The sequence below is a fragment of the Pseudophryne corroboree genome, chromosome 7, assembly GCF_028390025.1.
Source record: "Pseudophryne corroboree isolate aPseCor3 chromosome 7, aPseCor3.hap2, whole genome shotgun sequence".
In the NCBI taxonomy this organism is placed as follows: Eukaryota; Metazoa; Chordata; class Amphibia; order Anura; family Myobatrachidae; genus Pseudophryne; species Pseudophryne corroboree.
Genome location: NC_086450.1, coordinates 393,798,356 through 393,812,274, shown reverse-complemented (window position 1 = coordinate 393,812,274; position 13,919 = coordinate 393,798,356). Strand labels below are relative to the sequence as shown.

Sequence of the window (13,919 nt, the reverse complement as noted above, 5' to 3'; positions counted from 1 at the left end):
CCACTTATTCAATTCGTCTCCAAACAAGGCATCACCTGTAAAGGGAATATTTTCTACACCCTTTTTGGAATCAGCATCCGCCACCCATTGACGTAACCACAGAACTCTGCGCACTGAGACTGCCATAGCAGTAGTGCGGCCATTAATCTTACACAACTCCTTTATAGCCTCGCTCATAAAGTTTGCAGCATCCTGTATATGTTGCAGGAGGGTAACTACCTCATCCCGGGGCAGAGCGTCTAAACCATTAATAACAATATCAGACACTTAACTACAGCCCTGGAGATCCACCCGCAAACTATTGTGGGGCGCTGTGCTGCGCCTGCTGCCATATAAATGGCCTTGAGCGTTGTCTCAATTTTACGGTCAGCAGGCTCCTTCAGGGATAAAGTCCCAGGGACAGGCAGTACCAATTTTTTTGACAGTCTGGATACAGATGTATCGACCGACGGGGGTTTTTCCCAGACCTTCCTATCCTCAGCTGGAAGGGGAAAGGTAGATAAAAACCTCTGATGAATTTTAAAAATGTTTTAATCAGGGTTTAACCAAGCCTCTTTGGCCATGGAGTTTAACTCCTTAGACACTGGAAAGGTAGCTGAACTCTTGGGTCTTACATTAAAGTATATCTCATCATCTGGTTCCGCCTCCGGGTCTGGTATGTGAAGGACCTCTCTTATGGCAAAACTGGGGGCCTCCACCCTGGGGACAGAGAGCTGTCATTGTCCATATCATCATCATCCTCATCTGGCTGATCAGAATCGGACTGTAAAACCTGTGGCAGTGAGCGTTTGTGTGAAGCCACTAGAGGGGGCTGCGAAGCCTTTCTGGAATCTGCTGCCTTAGCTACACAATCAATTGAGTGTTTTAACACCTGTCTCTCCCTTTTAGCTGCAGCTAGTTCAGAATTGACATTGTGAATCATGCTCTTAAAGCTGTCCAACCTGTCAGGTGCCTGTGAGCTGGGCCCTTGAGGAGACAAGAAACATTGCTCACACATGAGAGACCCCGCTGAGGACGGGGTAGAATTACAAGCAGCACACATAACCAAGTCTTCAGACATTATACAGTAAACAACAGCGCAGCCCTTTGGAGTGACACTGAGGAGCGGACCCAGTACACAGAACACAGCAGCACAATGTGTTGGGAATTCAGTGCAGCCGTGTTACCGCTGACATGCTCCCCTCTGTCTATGACCCCCTGGTACCAGTTCAGACAGTCTGTAACAGCGTGGGTCGTGGAGGAACAGCATGCATGCAGCCTTGATGATTGGCAGCAGCAGGAAAATGGCGCCTTCTCGCCGCTGGTCCCGCTCCGGGAAGCCCTGCCCCCTGACAAGATTATACTGGCCACATGTGTAAAACACATCGGAAATGTAATTTACAGTCCACACAAAGCCTTAGATGACAGTGAGCACTGCGGGCCATAGCCCTGAGCCAGTTCCGTCCGCAGCGGGCACCGCAGCTCCGGGCCCGTGACCGCCACGTGGCATGCCGCCAAACTGCACAGGGGATCCGCTAACCGGGACCCCGGTGTAACACTCACCTCACCTAGTCTTCGGCATCTGTTAGAGGGTGGTGGCTAGCTGCTGGCATGAGCACACATACTGACGATGAGTGATCAGCACCTCAGGAGCTCAGTGTCCTGTCAGCTGGGATTACGAACCATTAACCCTCAGGAGGTTGGTTCAATCCCCCCTCTAAATCCCATGAAGCAGGTAGTCTGTCTGCCAAGCAGAGCTACCTGAAAATAATAAACTAAATTAAATTTAAAAGAAAAATCTCTGGAGCTCCAGAGAAGTGCACCCGGCTCCTTGGGCACATTTTTCTAAACTGAGTCTGGTAGGAGGGGCATAGAGGGGAGGAGCCAGCACACACATACACACACTAAAAGTTTCAAAGTGCCAGGCTCCAGTGGACCCGATCTATACCCCATGGTACTAAAGTACAAGAACCCAGTATCCACTAGGACGTAAGAGAAAAAAAATTGTTACATTACAGTGATAATTTTTTTCTTACACAGTGTTTAAAAATGACATGCGTGTGAGTATAATAAGCAGGCTATTCCATCTCAGTTACACAAAGTCACTATGAGGGATTATAGTCAGACTGTGCATTCGTCTGAGTTGCACTTCTCATGCGCGTGTTCCGCATCGGTCTTGCAACTGCGGTCACAGTTGTTCTCAACGTGATTGAGAGCCAAAGCCCATTTGGGACAGTCAAGGTCCATTTGGGGGTGGGTACTAAAACACAGGTGTGACGTGACTATTTTGGGGTCAGTCTGTACGTAGTAAAAATGGCTCCAGTGGCTCAGTTTCATTACTCAGGGTTACTCTGAAGGTCGATGATCGACCTATCTTCAACTGATACTGTAGATCTGTTTTCATGCACAAGCGGCAGATCTGAGAGGCCTCTAGTGGGAGTCTCAATACAAGTCCTAGCAGCTGCAACATACTGACAGCCGCTGCGTACTACATCGGAGCTGCAACCGCATTTATGTACATCTCAGGCTGTATGTCGCAAAGCAGGCAATAACTGGGTTTGATATGATTTACCGCCGCACGGGATGCCGAATGTCAGTATACCGATATTGGCATCCCAAATGGTAGAATGCCGGAGGGGGGGTGAGCGCAACGAAGCCCCCCTGCTCGCCACAGGTTATATTCTCCCTCTGTGGGTGTCGTGGACACCCACAGAGGGGGAATCACCTACCTCGCCAGTATACCGGCAGCAGTATGGTGCCATCCGTCGTGATCCCGGCGTCGGTATTGTGACAGCTGGGATTCCAACGAGCGGTATGCTAACCGCATACCAAATAACTAGCGCTCCACCTCCACAGTTTTCCATGTTTGAAATTGTAAGTAACTCCCAGATTCTCAGCATCTCAGTAAAACTTTCATGTATTTACAATATCTCAGTAACTTTATCAAGAGTGATCACCACAAATGTAATATTTTGTTGTTTGCTTCTTTAACGTTAGCTCCTGCCAGAAAAAAGTTTTTCAACAAAAACATCACCATGCCATTTCCAGAGATGCTGCGGCGTGATTACTTCCACATTCCATCTTCTGGTACCCATATCCATGAATGGCATACAATTGAAAAACATGTTTTAATATTTAAATAAATAATTTTTTAGTTCACACTGAAATAATATAGAAATATATGTTTTGCTGGGTTTTTAGTTTTTTCTTTTCTTTTCATTTTTTTTATTATTTTTTTTAAAATATGAAGTAGAGCTGAAGGCCCAAGCCTTGGCTCTAACACTCAGTTCAGATGTGTCAAACACACAGATGTCCCTGGAAACTGGCCCAGCGAAGCGGTTAACTCTTAAAACGCCAGCCAGTAGTTACACTCTGCTGTCTGTGCAATGCTTCATTGATAAATTAAGGTGACTGATAATCCCTATCGTCTATTGTTAATAAATAGGCCCGATAATGTGAGAACCAGGCAGGCACGATTGGTAAATGGCTTGTCTCCCAGCTGTGAGAAATGTATGGTCTTAATAAAAAAAAGGAAATGCCTGACATATAAAGGAATTTCATAATACGGTTATTCTGCCTGGAGCTTCTGGAATACATCTCATAATAAGTACAATTACTAACAGAGTGCAGATGTTCAGTAACCCTTAGCAGCCAATCAGTCGTGATTGATATAGTAGAAGTTAAACATTTACAGCAAATTTCTGATTGGTTACTTTCTATGAAGAAAGTGGTTCTCACCGAAATAGAAGACACAGGCAAAAATCTTGTCCGTACGTTTGCAATCCATCGATTCCAAAGCAGTAGATCTCGGTTGTGAATGCGCTCGTTTCACATAGTTTAAAGTGTTAGTGGTTTTACTAACTCTGGGGGTCATTCCGAGTTGATCGGTTAAATAACGGCAAAACTGCACATGCACCGCAATGCGCACGCGTGTCGTATGGGTATAAACAGCATCGTTGCTGTGCAATGCTTCTAGCAAAGAATCCATTTGCACAACCGATCGCAAGGAGATTGACAGGAAGAGGGCGTTTATGGGTGTCAACTGACCGTTTTCTGGGAGTGACAGGGAAAACGCAGGCATGTCCAGGCGTTTGCAGGGCGGGTGTCTGACGTCAATTCTGGGACAGGACAGGCTGAAGTTCAGACCTACTCAGAAACTGCAAAAAAACGTTTTCGTCCCGCTCGGCTGCACATGCGATCGCACACTTGCAAAGCGAAAAATACACTCCCCCGTTGGCGGTGACTATGCGTTTGCACGGCTGCAAAAAGTAGCTAGCGAGCGATCAATGAGGGCTTATGGCCCTATGACACCCATAGAGTGGGAGTAGTACCTGTGGCGAGCCACTAAGCCCGCAAGGGGATTGATGCACCCACCCCCACCTGCATACCGCTGCCGGGATACCAGCGTCGGTGTGCTGACCGGCGGTCTCCTGACGCACGTCACGCATACCACACCCCTAATTCAGATGTTGTTGGAGCAGTTATAGCTCTGTACAGTATGTAATACAGCAGGAGGTTTCTATTCAAGTAGACATCTCCTGCTGCAGTAGTGCCCCAAGCTGCATCCTAGGACGCAGCATCGGATTACTGCAACAACATTAGGCGTCTTGCGGCACCCAGCATTAGATTACTGCAAGCCGCCCATCGCAGATCCTTATAAAGGTCAGGAAATCCTGGAGATCTTGGCTTCTTCCCTCCCACTAAACAGCAACGACACGCCTCCATTTTAAAAAGTTGAGGCCGTCGCTGCCTACTCCCCGCCCACAAGCAGCATAAGACTGTCAGTCACTGACAGTCTGATGCTGCACTGCATCCCGCGTTGCAGGACCTATTAGTACACTCGCAGAACAGGTCCTGCGCATGCGCAAAGTACCGAACTTAGTTACTTTGCACAACAGGACGCTGATCCTTCTGGATCTGAATTAGATCACTTATGCGCCTGGTGTCTAATAAGTCACCATCAAGTGTATGTGTGCTCTTGCAGGTCTGCATGAGTCGCACGTACTTGCGTAAGTATATCCTTACTGTATCCAGTCTGTATTAGAGTTAGAGCGCCAATTCCCTTCCCCGCCCTCTCTCACCAGGTGTAAGTGGGCGGAAGTGAAGGAAACGTGCAGGTCTGCAATCTCGCTTATGCGTTAGTTTGCTTTCTGATCACACGCAGTGCAAAATCATCCAAGTTACACCACTCACACTGGCATAGTACGTCACAAAATACTGCCATTATAAATGACATCTGTTTCTATCGAGTAAAGGAAAAAAGTACAGATACTGCAGTTCTGCAGTGCAGTAGGTGGCTTCCAATGGTATCCCAATAAGGGAAATATTAGAAAATAACATGTGTCAGGGATTTCCTTTTCCCACGAAGCACAAAGGACTCACACTGGCATCTACCCAGTTGGCAGATACAGATCCAGCCTTTTTTGCTCAATGAAATTTAATGAATACCCTTTGAGTGCACTTCCAAAATTCTCCCGTGCATCTGCCTACTTTAGTGTCTAAAATGAGCGCTCAGTGTTTCTACGGAAACTGGAAGCTCCACAAAAGCCTCAGCACAGATCCCCCCATTAGCATGCATTTATGTATCTCTGGTTTGTCCTGGATTATGCAGCGGTTCCCAGCGTTCATTCCTTTCGCCCCAATACCTTTTCGGAGAGTATGGGAAATGAGTTCATTGCTGCAGTGCTCTGCTACTAAAAGCAAAGTTTAATTGGGAACTAGCGTAACCAGTGCTAGCCGGTCCCATTGTCAAGAGAATTCCTGAGAATTGTTCAGCAGCTATACAGGACCATGCGCAGACAAAGAGTCTAGTGTACCGCTGGATTTCACATCCACAACTTTTCTTCTTATTAACATGCCAAAACCATACGGTTTCAGGGAATATACAGAATTCCAGCATATGAAAGTGACATGACGGGAAATAGAAGACAAAAGATAAGGGTTCCTAGAATGAGTCACTCAACGTGTCTGTGAGCCAAACCCCCGTAACACAAACTTATTCCCATTCACCTCAGTGGTGGGCTGATGACCTGTTGCCTCTTCAAAGGCTAGTTTCTCACAATCAACATAAATAGTTTGGATGTGTCATTATCAGCAGCTGAAATGAAATAATTGGATTCCTCGTTATTTCTTGCACAGAGGAAAAACATAATCTGCTTACCGGAAAACTAATGCAAAACATATTGAATCAAACACTAAATAACGTGAAAACATCGGAAACCTAAAATATGCTGTAGAATGTGTCTGGTGCTAATATTTCTCAGCAGTTTTCTGTTGATTATGAGGCAAACCTTTACCACAAACTGTGGAGTGTTATACCTACCTTATCTGTGTATGGGATGTGGTTAAGATACCAGCTGTCGGGATCCCGGCAGTCAGAATATTGATGCCGGAACCCCGACAGGGTCAGGAGAATGACAACAAAATCCCATCAGCCGGCTTCCTTACCGTAAGTATAGTGGGTTGGTTAGGGTTAGGGCCGTGTGTTTGGGGGGGTAGATTCAGGTGCCATCCGTAGGCTTACGCTGTGGGGAGGGGGTGATTAGGGATAGCACCCACCGGGGGGTGATCAGGCACTAACGGGGGAGAGTTAGGCTGCAGGGAGGGGAGGTTAGGTTTAGGCACCTCCGGGGGGAATTTAGGGCTGCAGGAAGGGTGGGTTAGGGGGTATGGGAGAGGGGATAGCATAGTTATATCGCCCCTGTCAGGATTTTAAAGGCCGGGCTGCCAGTGTTGGTATTGTGACCACCGGCATCCCAAGTTCATCTATGATCCTGCTCCAGTATGATTCTGACTCCTAAGGGGAGGGGGAGGGCCTACCAGGGATTTCCACATGTACACCTGTGGGCCAGTCCGACCCTGTCCCTACTATATGTACACTAGGGTACATTTTTCGTGTGAAGACAGTTAACCTACCAGTATATTTTTGTATTTTGCCAGGAAACAGGTGCACTCACAGGAAACCCAAGCAAGCACTGGGAGAACATACAAACCTAGCCTTGGTGGAACTCTAGCCCCCTGTGCTGTAGGGCAGCAATGCTAACCATTGCTCCAACTATGTATTTCCACCCATATGTTAACCAATTGACATCCCGAGATGTAGTCATCTACGCACTGGAAGTATATGCGCGTGGTTTATGCCAGGCATACGTCACATATACTTATGCCCATGTTTTTAACCATTTCTTTGCCTAGGGCAATTAGGTATAAAACATAAAAAATAAAAAGCATTTAAAAAAAAATCCCTTAGATTTAGATACCAGAGACTGCCTTACATTGTATAATGCACATTGGGGGTAATTCCAAGTTGATCGCAGCAGGAAATTTGTTAGCAGTTGGGCAAAACCATGGCCCTCATTCCGAGTTGTTCGCTCGGTAATTTTCTTCGCATCGCAGCGATTTTCCGCTAATTGCGCATGCGCAATGTGCGCACTGCGACTGCGCCAAGTAAATTTGCTATGCAGTTAGGTATTTTACTCACGGCATTACGAGGTTTTTTCTTTGTTCTGGTGATCGTAATGTGATTGACAGGAAGTGGGTGTTTCTGGGCGGAAACTGGCCGTTTTATGGGTGTGTGTGAAAAAACGCTGCCGTTTCTGGGAAAAACGGGGGAGTGCCTGAAGAAACGGGGGAGTGTCTGAAGAAACGGGGGAGTGTCTGGGCGAATGCTGGATGTGTTTGTGACGTCAAACCAGGATCGAAACTGACTGAACTGATCGCAGTTGCCGAGTAAGTCTGGAGCTACTCAGAAACTGCTAAGAAGTGTCTATTCGCAATTCTGCTAATCTTTCGTTCGCAATTTTACGAAGCTAAGATTCACTCTGAGTAGGCGGCGGCTTAGCTTGTGCAAAGCTGCTAAAAGCAGCTTGCGAGCGAACAACTCGGAATGACCACCCATGTGCACTGCAGGGGGGGAAGATATAACATGTGAAGAGAGTTAGATTTGGGTGGGGTGTTTTCAGAGTGAAATCTAAATTGCAGTGTAAAAATAAAGTAGCCAGTATTTACCCTGCACAGAAACAATATAACCCACCCAAATCTAACTCTCTCTGCACATGTTATATCTGCCTCCCCTGCAGTGCACATGGTTTTGCCCAATTGCTAACAAACTTGCTGCTGCGATCAACCCCATTGTACTGTACTTTATAAGAAGCAACTGAAGAATTCTATAACAACATAAAGATACGGGCCATAGTGTTTATGTATAGTCCAGAGAGCTGGGAGATTTACACACCTGTATGCCTGACTATCTGGGGCATATTAACATAGTGATCATTAATTCTTACACTCATATAAAAATTGTGCATACAGGATACAGTGCATTTCATAGGCTTTAAATCAACACCTGTGTATCTGAAGTCTCTGAGGAACAGATAAAAAGAAAAGCTTTAATAAATTGCCATGATTTTTGTATTTTAAGCTGTCCCATGAGTAATGCAAACTAATGCCTGGATCTTTCTAACGCTGTCTGGCGAATAAAATCTCAGCCACTCAAAACCATTCAGAACAGGCTCCATACATAGCACTGCAGGATACGTACTGAGGTTTAGCTGTGCGGGAAAAATGAAGGATCAAGGGGGGTAATTCCAAGTTGATCGCAGCAGGAATTCTGTTAGCAATTGGGCAAAACCATGTGCACTGCAGGGGAGGCAGATATAACATGTGCAGAGAGAGATAGATTTGGGTGTGGTGTGTTCAATCTGCAATCTAATTTGCAGTGTAAAAATAAAGCAGCCAGTATTAACCCTGCACAGAAATAAAATAACCCACCCAAATCTAACTCTCTCTGCAAATGTTATATCTGCCCCCCCCCCCTCCCTGCAGTGCACATGCTTTTGCCCAACTGCTAAAAAATTTCCTGCTGCGATCAACTTGGAATTACCCCCAAGGTTCATTGTGATAACAGGTCTCATTGGAAGAACATTTGCATTCTACCTGTTGTCATTCATTATAATTATCCAGTCTTATCACTCAGTCCTCCAGCCCTGATTCACTGCAGTGAAAAGAAAGTGGTTTAAGTTTCTCGCCAAGAAATAAAAAGGGTCTCATCATATTACGTCATTAACATGTCCTAAGAAAACCCCACCTGTCTGCAGGTCCTGGGGGCTGTGTAACCAGTCCATCTAGTTCTACTTTTCAGAAACTCCAAATTTGAGTCCGAGGCCATTCATGCTTCAAGCATTCCATAAATTTTAAAGTAGATGCAATTCTTCATAGTAGAATAAAATGTATATATCTTTGGGCAATGTAAAATATGCAGTGCTGCTTTGAAGTTACATGACGCCCAACAGTTTATCAGCCTGCACAGTCAGCACATTATAATATTAATTATACTCTCCTACTTTATGCTTTTGCCGCAGGAGATCAAGGAGGAGAGATCCACGTTGCAAGTGGCGGGGAGGGGTGAGGGTCAGTGTAACATAACGTGATTCACATCATCGCTGCTCAGCTCCCTCTGTACAATGCTGTGGTTCAGACAGGGCCAGATTAAGCCTTGGGGGTGCTCGGGGCACTTAAGACAGGGGGACAAAATGCTTTCTAATGGGACTTCCCAGTTAATATATGATTGTGAAAGGTATTTCAACACAGGTGATTTCAATCATAAATTAAGAAGGAAGTCCAGGTAGAGAGCATTTTGTCACTGCTGGAATGGGTCATGGTGGGAGATATAGATTGTGTAGATTAAATTTAAACCAATGGTGTATATTGGTTTTAACAAATCATTTAATAATGCCTGGGTACTGTTTATAGCTCCACCTAATTGAATGACAGCTATTTTATAAACTATTCTAGTAGTGGAACAAAGACAACTTAACCTTAAAATACATATAGAAAAAGAAAATAATTTATATTGTCACATGCAAGAATAGCAGTAGCCTCTGTACTACTTACACACTGGGACAGGACTCAGGAGGACTTTGTGTGTGTCTCTATCTCTAGACCAAAACGGTTTAGTTGCATAACAGTTTACACAGGACTCAGACACTCAGGCAGAGAGGAGGAGAAGCTGGGATCCCTGTGTCACTTACAGCTCTATCCACCCTTCTATCTCTCCTCTGGTCAGAAAGCTCTGCCAGTAGCTCATGAAACATGATATTCCTGTGTCTCTGCCTGCACTGCATACTGTCCCGCTCGCACTCTGGCTGCTGGTTCTGCTGCTGTTTAAGAGGGAAAACTAATGATGTCAGTGTGCTCTGGCCGGGGGGCCCACTGACAAAGGGGCCCTGGGGTACAGTATGCTCCGCATTCCTGCATCTCCCCCCCCCCCCCCCCTTATTCTGGCTATGGGTTCAGAGAAGGGTACAGGGCCAGGATGGTGCTACTTGCTATTGATAGCATCATCAGGTCTTGCCCACTGCTCTAGGGAAAGGGACTTGTTTGCAATGGCTTATCTATAATGGGTGCAGGGTGGTCAATGCACACAGGCCCCTGGGTCCACACCACAGTCCCTGAACCCATTTAATGATACTAACCCCTATGGAGTCCCTCACAACTGGAGCCTAGGGACTGTACAGAAATCACCAGGAAAATAGTGCAGTGGCCATTGTCCTGGTGATTTGTGCATGCTCAGTAGAGAAGTTCTCAGAAACAATGTAAGGGTGCCATGTTCCTAGAGACATGCACAGTAGACTTTGGCTCAAGCCACAGTCTACTGCTCTGCCAGAGAGCAGGGAGTTGCACATGGGCTTTCTCCTCTCTTAAAGCACCCATTTGTATGTAGGAGGGCTCTCCCAGGAGTACAGGGAACTCCCTGTAATTCAGGAATTTCTTTGACATTCAGGAAGAGCAGTTAAGTATGCTATTAATCTCCAGACCTGAGTGCACAATAGCTATAAAAGAACATACAGTATATATGGAAGTATAAAAACAAAAGGCACACTTAGTATAGTGCAAGTGTGTGCCGCCACAGAGCACATGCAGTTATGTGATGGTGTGCATCCATTGTTATAGGAAGCTCATGGATCTGGGCATCAGGATGGCAAATTTGTAACTTATGGTAGGAGTGACTGTGCATATCCTGCCATTCTTAGCTGAATGCTGGCTGGATTGGTAGATTGCTTATTTTACCTGGAGAATATTCCATTCTAAGGTTTAACTCTGCGTGGTTGGATCTCAACGGACAGACTGGCTACATACCTGACTCTGTTGGGTTTCAGTTGATCAGGCAAGCTGAGATCCACCACAGGAAGTGAACTTTGCTCACCTTACATTTTCTCCAGACTCAGAGGTCCAGGAAATGTTCTGTGTGATGTGTCCACCCGGAATGAGTATTGTGCAATATAATTCTCACATGTCATAAAGTTGTAGACGGTTCTTTGTAGAGGTTTCATTTTCTTAGGGACTCCACAATGCAGAAGAACGGAGCCTCAAAGGAAGGAACCCCCGCTATGCAAGCACTGTAATGATGATGTTTTTAATGGAAATGTCTTGTAATAAAAGCAATAGAATAAAACATACAGCAAATGAATAAAAGGCACAATTCATCTCCAAGTGGGTCACTGTTCAGAATGACAGAAGTAAATGGCTCATGGACATGAATGCCAACTGGCAGGTAGATAAGGCTGGAGGCATCTGAATACATTTCAGATATTTAAGTGCAGAAAGACAGGATTGAAAGGACAGAGAGAATGAGAGAAGCGGAGACACAGAAAGGGGCTACAGATAAGCAGAATAAGCTGCTATTTGGCAGGTTCAGACCCTAATTTAGTCTTCAACTTTTGTGACGATTTTAACAAAAGCCACAAGGTTGATTCCCACAGAGTTTGCTTACAATGGAGACACAGCAGCCCTCTCTTGGGACATAAACCTACCCTGAGCTATCAAACTTGTAAAGAACTTGTTGCAGAAAAGAGTGCTGAAAAAGTGAGACTCTACCTGGCTGGAAGGACACCTGATCTGATTGCCTGTGGTATCACTGCGCTCCAGCCTTTGTCTACAGTCTGTCTGCCCTCTCCCTCCTAATGTAACTGTACATGTAAAATAACTTAGTACAAGGGCTGCTAGAGGATAATACCTGGGGAAGAGACAAGTCTAGGATTAATGGTTCCTGATACGCCGGCAGAGCAGCCTTTCTGATGTCTCTTTGTTAACAGCTAAAGGACGGCTAAATTCAAGCTGCAGGCTTATTTGTGTAGAAACTCTATTAAGCAGTACAGATGGTGTAATGGTTAGCACTACTATTTATTAACAGTTTCTTTTATAGCGCAGCAAATTGGACACAATGATAAAACAAAACTGGGTAATAAACAAACAGTCCTAGAGGTAGGAAGGCCCTGCTCGCAATCTGCCTTACAGCACTGAGGTCATGGGTTTTATTCCCATCATGGCCCTAACTGTGTGGAGTTTGTATATTCTCCCCGTACTTACGTGGGTTTCCTCCGGGTACTGCGGTTTCCTCCCATAATCCAAAAATAGACTGGTAGGTTAATTGGCTCCAAACAAAATTATCCCTAATGTGTGCGTGTGTACATGTGTTAGGGAATATAGATTGTAAGCTCCACTGGGGCAGGGACTGATGTAAATGAGCAAATATTCTCTGTAAAAGCGCTGCGGAATATGTGTGCGCTATATATATAACTGATAATAATAATAATTAATAATACACACTAATGTGCAAAATTATCAGAACACAGCAGAACCATCTATAGGGCAGATGTACTAAGCCTTGGCGAGAGATAAAGTAGAGAGAGATAAAGTACCAACCAATCAGTTCCTGTCGTTTTTCAAACACAGTCTGTAACATGGCAGCTAGGAGCTGATTGGCTGGTACTTTATTTCTCTCCACTTTATCACTCTCCATGCTTTAGTACATCTGCCCCATAAAGTGTGATAAGGGGGAAATATTTTCTCCCATACATATCCGATATTCTGTCTGTAAGGCTCCTAAATTGCATGGTCATTTTTATTTACACATATGAAACGTTCTCTTTGTTACAGGCGGCCTATTGCTCAGTAACTACTAATACTCTTATAATTGACAATAAGGGATAGATGATCCAGTATATCATCATATTCAAGATATATATTATACTTTATATTATTTTAGATAATATAATTCTAGTTAATTTACTAGTCTGGCAATATTATAAGTAAGTGGGTTATCAATGGAGCCTTTACAACCCTGAACCGTGACCTACATCCCAAATTATCCTTAATATAATACACAAATGGAAGTGACTTCAGAGATTCCGCTGTGGCGATTTTAATTAGCTGGCAGCGGCAACATAAAAACAAAGCCGTAATTGTGAGCTTTTATAAAGGAGAAACGGATTTTGAATTCGATGCAAGGTTTATTCTCTTTTAATAAGAGTTTAAAATTGTTTCTAATATTGATCACTGATGGGATAATGCCACTATCACAAGACTGGAACCTTGATCCCTTCACTTTCTGTTGATATCCTATAATCAAGGTTATCACTTTTTACATATTGCTCGTATAAAAATCCTTTTTTTAGTACTTTTCTGTATCATGTTGTCGTTAATTCATTCTGGGCACAATGCCAAAGTAAAGATCTCTATGAGAATAAATGTGTCTTTATGTGGAACATTGATACATGTTGTCTTATATTGCTGTCACATAATTCAGTGTTGTCATGGCTCCCATACATGAGGCAGCCTGTTTTCCCCGATTCCCCAATCTGCCAGCACTACATATTGGGGGTCATTCCGAGTTGATCACACCAAGCAACTTTTTGCTGCTGGTGCGATCAACTAATCTCCACCTATGGGGGAGTATATTTTAGCATAGCAGAGCTGCGTTCGCTTGTGCAGCCCTGCTATGCTAAAAAAGTTTCACTCAAAACAAGACCAGCCCTGCAGCTACTTACCCAGTGCGACGGATCCAGCGATGAAAGTCCCGGCTGTGACGTCAGACATCCGCCCTCCGTTCTCCTGGACACGCCTGCGTTTCTCTTACCACTGCCCGAAATCGTCTGGAAACA

General features: G+C 44.8%; 1 long non-coding RNA gene across 2 annotated transcripts in view; it reads left to right on the top strand.

Moving 5' to 3' along the window:
• LOC134943769 (uncharacterized) overlaps positions 1 to 3,082 on the top strand; it is a 78,930-nt gene extending 75,848 nt beyond the window's left edge. For both annotated transcript variants that reach the window (XR_010181741.1, XR_010181740.1), the window contains exon 4: positions 2,977 to 3,082. This is a non-coding gene — a long non-coding RNA (uncharacterized LOC134943769). The remainder of the gene's footprint in view (positions 1 to 2,976) is intronic.
• Positions 3,083 to 13,919: the final 10,837 nt, after the last annotated feature.